The 7,437-nt window shown below is 41.2% G+C and overlaps 1 pseudogene; it reads left to right on the top strand.

Annotated features, from left to right (window-relative positions):
* Window positions 1-4,908: 4,908 nt before the first annotated feature.
* LOC102425234 lies at window positions 4,909-7,175 on the top strand (annotated as a pseudogene).
* Window positions 7,176-7,437: the final 262 nt, after the last annotated feature.

Here is a 7,437-nt window from a genome sequence, read left to right as displayed (position 1 = left end):
ATTATCACACTTATTCTTGTGAGCATAAATATTTGAAAGTCAGACAAAAGAGTAGTTTGAAAGTCAGTTAATACCCACTACTGCTTAAAATTCACATAGCTAAGGAGGACACATGATTTTAAAACATGTTCCCCCAGTTTGCTCCAGGCAAAAAACTTAAAAGAAACACAAAGCCCTTTACGTGTAAACATACAGCTTATATTGTAGTGAGATAAATTCAGAACATAAACATTACACATGTCTTTTGCAGAAGAAACTTCCATTATGTGGAATCCTTATTAAGTACCCATTGAATTCTTATATGTGAAAGTTCTCCATCAATAAGAGACAGAGACTTGGAGAGTCAGGAGGGCAATGTTATAGAATATTATGGGCACAGTACTTAGTGAAGAAAGCCCTCAATTTTAATTTCAGTTCTGAAACTTTCTAGCTGTGTGACTTTCACCAAGTTGCTTAACCTCCTTCACCTATAAGATGGGTGGCATTATAATATAAAATCTGCCATAAAGATGACCTGTAAATCCTTCAAGGTCAGATACCACCTTTCTGCATGGCATCTCCAGTGCCTCACACTCATCCTTGAAATGCAGTTAAGTTAAGTAGGTACTTTTCAAATGACTATAACAAGTAAAATGATTTATGTGAAATTACTTTAAACGTCATATTGCAAAATGTTCTTCATTTTTTGCTTCTTGTGAAGGTTACTCCTATGCTGAAGTTGAAAACTACAAATGGAGAGTGTTTTGGTCCTAAGAAAGAACAAAACTTTAAGGGAGAAACATAGAGTATAATAAAATGATTTTCAAGTTGGCATTATTTTATTACTAATGCTTTTAATAACAATGGTGTGGAGAAAAATCTGGGGTAAAGAATACGGTTTATGGTCATAGTTCATAGAAAGGGAAGATATGGTTTGCTTTTTGGTATACGTGTGCTTTTATTTAAAACTACATGAAAAAGAGACTTATTGAAATAAATGTCTTCTTATAATGTTCACGTAACAACCAAATTAGTAACCCAATCTATGTTGGCAATATGGACTATTAGAAGTCCTTGGGGGATCTACAGTAATGATTAGATAAGAGTGATTTGTTGTTAGTACATTCATTGTTTCTATTCTACACTGGACATCAGTCATTTGGCCCATTTTTCAAAGACCCACTTGAGTTGTCTGAACCTGTGAACTTCCTGAAAGTCTAGCCACCAAACTCCATTAGGAGAGTCAATGACCGCTCAACGAAAGGGTATTTATTTTATTCCTTCCCTTAGTGCAGGTCTCTCTAAACCAAGACTAACAGTCACAGGTATTTCCTTTCAAGAGGCCATCAACAAGAACATTTCATGTCATCATGAGCTAATTATCCTAATTGGTTAAAATCACCTTGGAATTTGCTTGTCTTCTTATTAGTAAAAGAGACTAGACTGGAGCTTTAGTCAGAAAAATGTGTTAAAATTCAGACAGGCATCAGGATGTCTTTATGTAGCAAACTTCATAGACAATGCAAATCAACAGTGTAAAGGAGAAGACAGCTTATTTCAAGTACCTACAGCACCGTGTAAGTGGACCCACATAGAGAGACACAATTGACAGATTAACTACAAATCTCTTCATTTATTGCTTAAAATGGGTTCCCCGAGGACTTGTAACAGAAATCATCCCAGCTTAGTCTGATCGCCTGGTGAACCTGAAATTAATAAAACTGCATTTTAGAAAATCATCCATAGGAGAAATCTATATAATTAATGAATGCTTCTTGACATTCTACAGAATTTATTTGCATTAAGGCTTTGTTGTGATGTTTTAATTGCAAGATAAAAAAGTATGGGCCAGAAGCAAAGAGACAGTCTTAACCTGAATGTGTGTGTAGATCTGTTCTCCAAAGTTGCCAACGCAGGCTCCTCAATGTGTGGGCAGAAGAGTAACAGCTGCTGGTTAGTGGCTATTTTTGATTAGACAGTTTACTTAGTGCTTTATATGTGCGATGATGATGACAATGATAGTTGTCATTTACTGAGTATATTCCAAGTATTACAAGTAAATACTACAAGAGCCATTTAAGGTAACAACTATCATTTCCATTTTATGGAATAATAAGGGAAAGAGGCTTGAAGAGTAATCCACCATCCCAAATCAAAATCTAGTAAATGGTAGAACTGGAATTTGAATAAAGGCTAACTCTAAGGCTAGCTACTGCACTGCAGAGATGTCACACTAGAACTCACAAGGTAAGGATCATTCTTTCCCTGAAATCATTCTTAGTATATAATTTAGATATAGCCACAATTCTTCCATCCCCTCATTCTCATTTTGGAATGACCTTGAGTTTCACTTGAAAATGATGCTGTATTTATGATAATACCCAGTAGCTTAAACAATACCCAACCCATAATAGAGGCACAAGAATTATTTATTAATGAATATTATGCCCTCTTTTGGGTGGTAGTGACCCTGGGTGAGAAGAATCTGGATTGGAGATTGCCAGGAACAAATATCAAAATTAAAAGTAAACTTTTTTCATTATTTGAAACAATCCATTGCATTTCCTGAGGAAGGCCTGCTTAAGCAAGGGGCAAATTGCAAATATCATTAGGAAAGTGTTTATAGTAAGCAAAGGAATATACTTAAGAAATGAGCATGCCTGTGTGTTTTCCCATTTGGTGATAGACAAAATCAGTATTTAGGCTCCTCATTTAGAATTCACTGAAAGAAAAACATAATCCCAGTTAATTACTGTTCCCCAAGGGATCTGGTTGCACAATGTTTCATAAAATTAAAACCTGTTAAGCACTCATAGAAAAAAAACTTACTTTATATGCAAAACATTTAAATAAAAGAGAAAGAAAAGAAAATTAAGAAGAAAAAAGAAACCCAAAATTCAGTTAGTACCTTTAATTCTTGCCATACATGCCTGAATAAGTTAGGAAAATGGAGCTTATGAGAATTTTGGGTGATTAGAAAGTTTCTTAGGACTGATTTCCACCTAAAGGACTAAATTGAGCAAGAAGATCCAACAAGCCCAAACTCTGAGGCTGAATTTGTAATTTTGACCTGTCAACTTGCTTGTCTTCCGGATAATTTTAAAATTAGAAAGAGACACCCCACAGAGGCACAAATGTAATGGGACTCTGAGCACACTGAGGCTTCTAGGACTTCGTATTTCATAGTTATTTCGTGGAGGAATGAAAATATGAGTTTTGGATTCATTAGGAAGAGCTGAGTTAACAATATAATGACTTTACAACTGTCGGGATGTCAAACATATAGTCCAACTTTTCTGGACAACATGTCTGCACACCAATATTAGTTTTGTTCAGTGTGTGTCAAAATGTGTATTGTGTATATTCATTAGAAATAGGGATTTGGGTTGAAGATGCTTGATCTTGTCTCAATAGTTGAGGAGCTGGACAATTTGATGAATTTAGTCAAGCAGCAATTCAATTCTGTGGAAGGAAGAGCAACAGAACTGAAGAGGGCTAGAGTTTTTTCCTCATCTCAGTTGGAGTCCTTGCATTTTGAAGATACTAATTTGCTGGAAGCCGGTCCATCCTTGCTGCTTGACACAGTCGCTGCAGGGAAGAAACATCTGCATAGCATATGTTTCAAGGGACCTGGCGTATATGGCATACTGTTCTCAACATGATAGCCATTCTTCAGTCATTCTGGAAATGCCCATAGAGGGCTCAGAAAATCCCGAGCGGCCTTTTTTGGAAAAGGCTGACAAAACAGTTCTCAAAATGAGAATTCCAGCCGAAACAGGTTTGACTCAGTGGATAGAGCGTCGGTCGGCGGACTGAAGTGTTGCGGGTTCGATTCCGGTCAAGGGCATGTGCCTTGGTTGCGGGCACATCCCCGGTGGGAGATGTGCAGGAGGCAGCCGATCGATGTTTCTCTCTCACGGATGTTTCTGACTATCTCTCTCCCTTCCTCTCTGTTAAAAAAAAAAAAAATCAATAAAATATGTATTTAAAGAAAAAAAAAGAGAGAATTCCAGTGGCAAGTGGAGATAAAGCTGCCTCTTTGAAACCAGAGGAGATAAAAATGCGCACTCAAAGTCCATGCAGCATCTGACAAGCACAATTCTGTGGATGATAGTATACGGCATACTGTTCTTCATATGTTTGCACCCCTTCTTGGCGCTATGTGTTTTAACCAAGGTCCCCTCTCCGAGAAAGGTTTTTTCCCCAGGTAGGGATTTTCCCCTGAAGTTAGGGAGGAATAAAACCCCTTAACTGCCGAAACCGGTTTGGCTCAGTGGATAGAGCGTCGGCCTGCGGACTGAAAGGTCCCAGGTTCGATTCCGGTCAAGGGCATGTACCTGGGTTGCGGGCACATCCCCAGTAGGAGATGTGCAGGAGGCGGCTGGTCGATGTTTCTCTCATCGATGTTTCTAACTCTCTATCTCTCTCTCCCTTCCTCTCTGTAAAAAATCAATAAAATATATTTAAAAAAACAAAACAAAACAAAAAAAAACAAAAACCCCTTAACTCAGTGCCAGGCGGGTAGTTAATCACTTTAACTAGAACAATCACGCTTAAGCTACTTAATCTTTACTCCCTGGAATGGAGATAAGAAACGCCCTAACCTTTGGAATAGAAATCGATAGGATTAACATCAACTGGTATAAATACAGATGTCACAAGACTATAGAACACAGACCTTGGCTGGAGATTCTGGACGGAACCTGGTTGGAGATCCTGGCTAGAGAACCTGGCTAGGCTGCTGATCAACTGAACGCTGTCTCCCTGTCATTCGTTCCTTCTTCACCCGATACCTCCGCCCACACCTTCGGGAACCCCTGCACCTGCTGGGGCTAGACCCCAACATACGGCGCCCGGACCTGTGTCGCCGCTTAAGTGACGCTGGGAAGCCCTTGCAGACTTCGCCCGCTGCCTTCTGGTTGGAGCACTATGGAGGAAGAGAGAGAGAACGACAAACAGTGGTATTTTACGCGGGAAGAGCTGGAAAATAGCCCATCTCGTTACTTTGGGCTGGACCCAGATAAAGAACTTTCTTGTCGCCAGCAAGCGGCCAATCTGCTCCAGCACATGGGGCAACGTCTTCATGTCTCACAATTGACTATCAACACCGCTATAGTATACATGCAGCGATTCTACATGGCCCACTCCTTCACACAGTTCCATGGATACACTGTGGCTCCAGCGGCCTTATTTCTAGCAGCTAAAGTAGAGGACCAGCCCCAAAAATCGGAGCACGTCATCAAGGTAGCACATGCTTGTCTCCATCCGCAGGAGTCACTTCCTGATACCAGGAGTGAGGCTTACCTGCAACAAGTTGAAGATCTGCTGACATTAGAAAGCTTACTTCTGCAGACTTTAGGCTCTGAACTAACAATTGATCACCCACATATACATGTGCTAAAGTGCATGCAACTTGTTGGAGCAAGCAAGGACTTAGCACAGGCTTCTTACCTCATGGCAACCAACAGCCTGCATTTGACCACATTTAGCCTGCAGTACACACCTCCAGTAGTGGCCTGTGTCTGCATTTATCTGGCTTGCAAGTGGTCCAACTGGGAGATCCCAGTCTCATCTGAGGGGAAGCACTGGTGGGAGTATGTTGACGCCACTGTGACCTTGGGACTTTTAGATGAACTGACACATGAATTTCTACGGATTCTGGAGGAAACCGTCAAGAGGCTCACACGTACTCAGAATTGGAGGGCGTGCCCGTCTGCCTCGAAAACAAAAGCAGCACACTGAGGAGCAGAGGCAAAACCGTCAGAGCTGACAGTCCTCAATGTGATTTCCCAAAGCTCTTCAGACACAACTATTGCAGGTTTAAGAAGCACGCCAACCTCGTCTACCACAAGTTCAGTGCCTTCCCTTCCAACCACTGAAGAGTCATCCAGCAACGTAAGCAGTGTGGACATATTGCGGGGTGAGCGCTGGCTGTCCTCCCAACCTTCTTTCAAACTAGAACCTGCTCGGGGTCATTGGACTAGTGAGAATGTAGCCCTTACAGGAGCTGGTCATTCCTTGAAGCAGGATAGTCCAAATGCATTTATTTCCCAGAAGCAGAACAAGCAAGAGTGTGCCCTCAGCTAAAGTGTCACTGAAAGAATACCGTGCAAAGCATGCAGAAGAGTTGGCTGCCCAGAAGAGGCAACTGGAGGAGGTGGACAAAACAGTTCTCAAAACGAGAATTCCAGCCGAAACCGGTTTGGCTCAGTGGATAGAGGGTTGGGCGGCGGACTGAAGGGTCACGGGTTCGATTCCGGTCAAGGGCATGTGCCTTGGTTGCGGGCACATCCCCGGTGGGAGATGTGCAGGAGGCAGCCAATCGATGTTTCTCTCTCACGGATGTTTCTGACTATCTCTCTCCCTTCCTCTCTGTTAAAAAAAAATCAATAAAATATGTATTTAAAGAAAAAAAAAGAGAGAATTCCAGTGGCAAGTGGAGATAAAGCTGCCTCTTCGAAACCAGAGGAGATAAAAATGCTCACTCAAAGTCCATGCAGCATCTGACAAGCACAATTCTGTGGATGATAGTATATGGCATACTGTTCTTCATATGTTTGCACCCCTTCTTGGCGCTCACAGTCCATTTGCCCACAGCTGTTGCCTGGGCTTTCTGTTCACGCTGAAGTGGAGGCCTCATGGTGGCCAGTGCCATGGATCTGTCTCTCGCCCAATGGTGTGAGCTGGGCCCTAACCTTTGGAATAGAAATTGATAGGATTAAAATCAACTGGTATAAATACAGATGTAACAAGACAATAGAACACCGAACTTGGCTGGAGATCCTGGCTAGAACCTGGCTAGAGAACCTGGCTAGGCTGCTGATCAACTGAACGCTGTCTCCGTGTCATTCGTTCCTTCTTCGCCGGATACCTCCGCCCACACCTTTGGGAACCCCTGCACCTGCTGGAGCTAGACCCCAACACTTCTTTAGGTTTATCCTTTAGCTGATGTTTATCCTATGAGGTGACAGAGAGTTGTTGAGTCCAAAAGCCTAATTTTGGGCTTTAATTGTGTATATCACTTACTAGTTTTGTGAACTTGAAAATGTCACTTAAACTCTCTTCTACCAGTTTCTTCATTTGCAGAGCACATTGGATTGGATGAACTTCAGGAGCACTTCCAACTTCTAACATGTGATGACTTTGGATTGTGGCTATTCCATGAAAAATTTGATAAGATATCATGTGGTTATTGAAATGAAGTGATTCACCAATGAAACATGATGACAATAAAGCTACAATATTACCTAAATTACCTCCTTTGGGGCCACTTTTATTTGTGTATTTTCACTTGTTGGACTGTTGATCTGAGAAGGAACCATTTGTTGATTTAAGGAAGCATAGCTTTGGGCATGTGTTTTCACCCAGAAATTTTAATGATTAAGAATTCTACTTAAGTTAGTGTTTTACATATGCAAATTTGCTAAAATTAAAACATCGCATATTCACCACTTTTAC

Source organism: Myotis lucifugus, unplaced genomic scaffold (genome assembly GCF_000147115.1).
Source record: "Myotis lucifugus unplaced genomic scaffold, Myoluc2.0 scaffold_47, whole genome shotgun sequence".
NCBI lineage: Eukaryota > Metazoa > Chordata > Mammalia > Chiroptera > Vespertilionidae > Myotis > Myotis lucifugus.
This window is presented reverse-complemented; position numbering and strand designations above follow the sequence as displayed.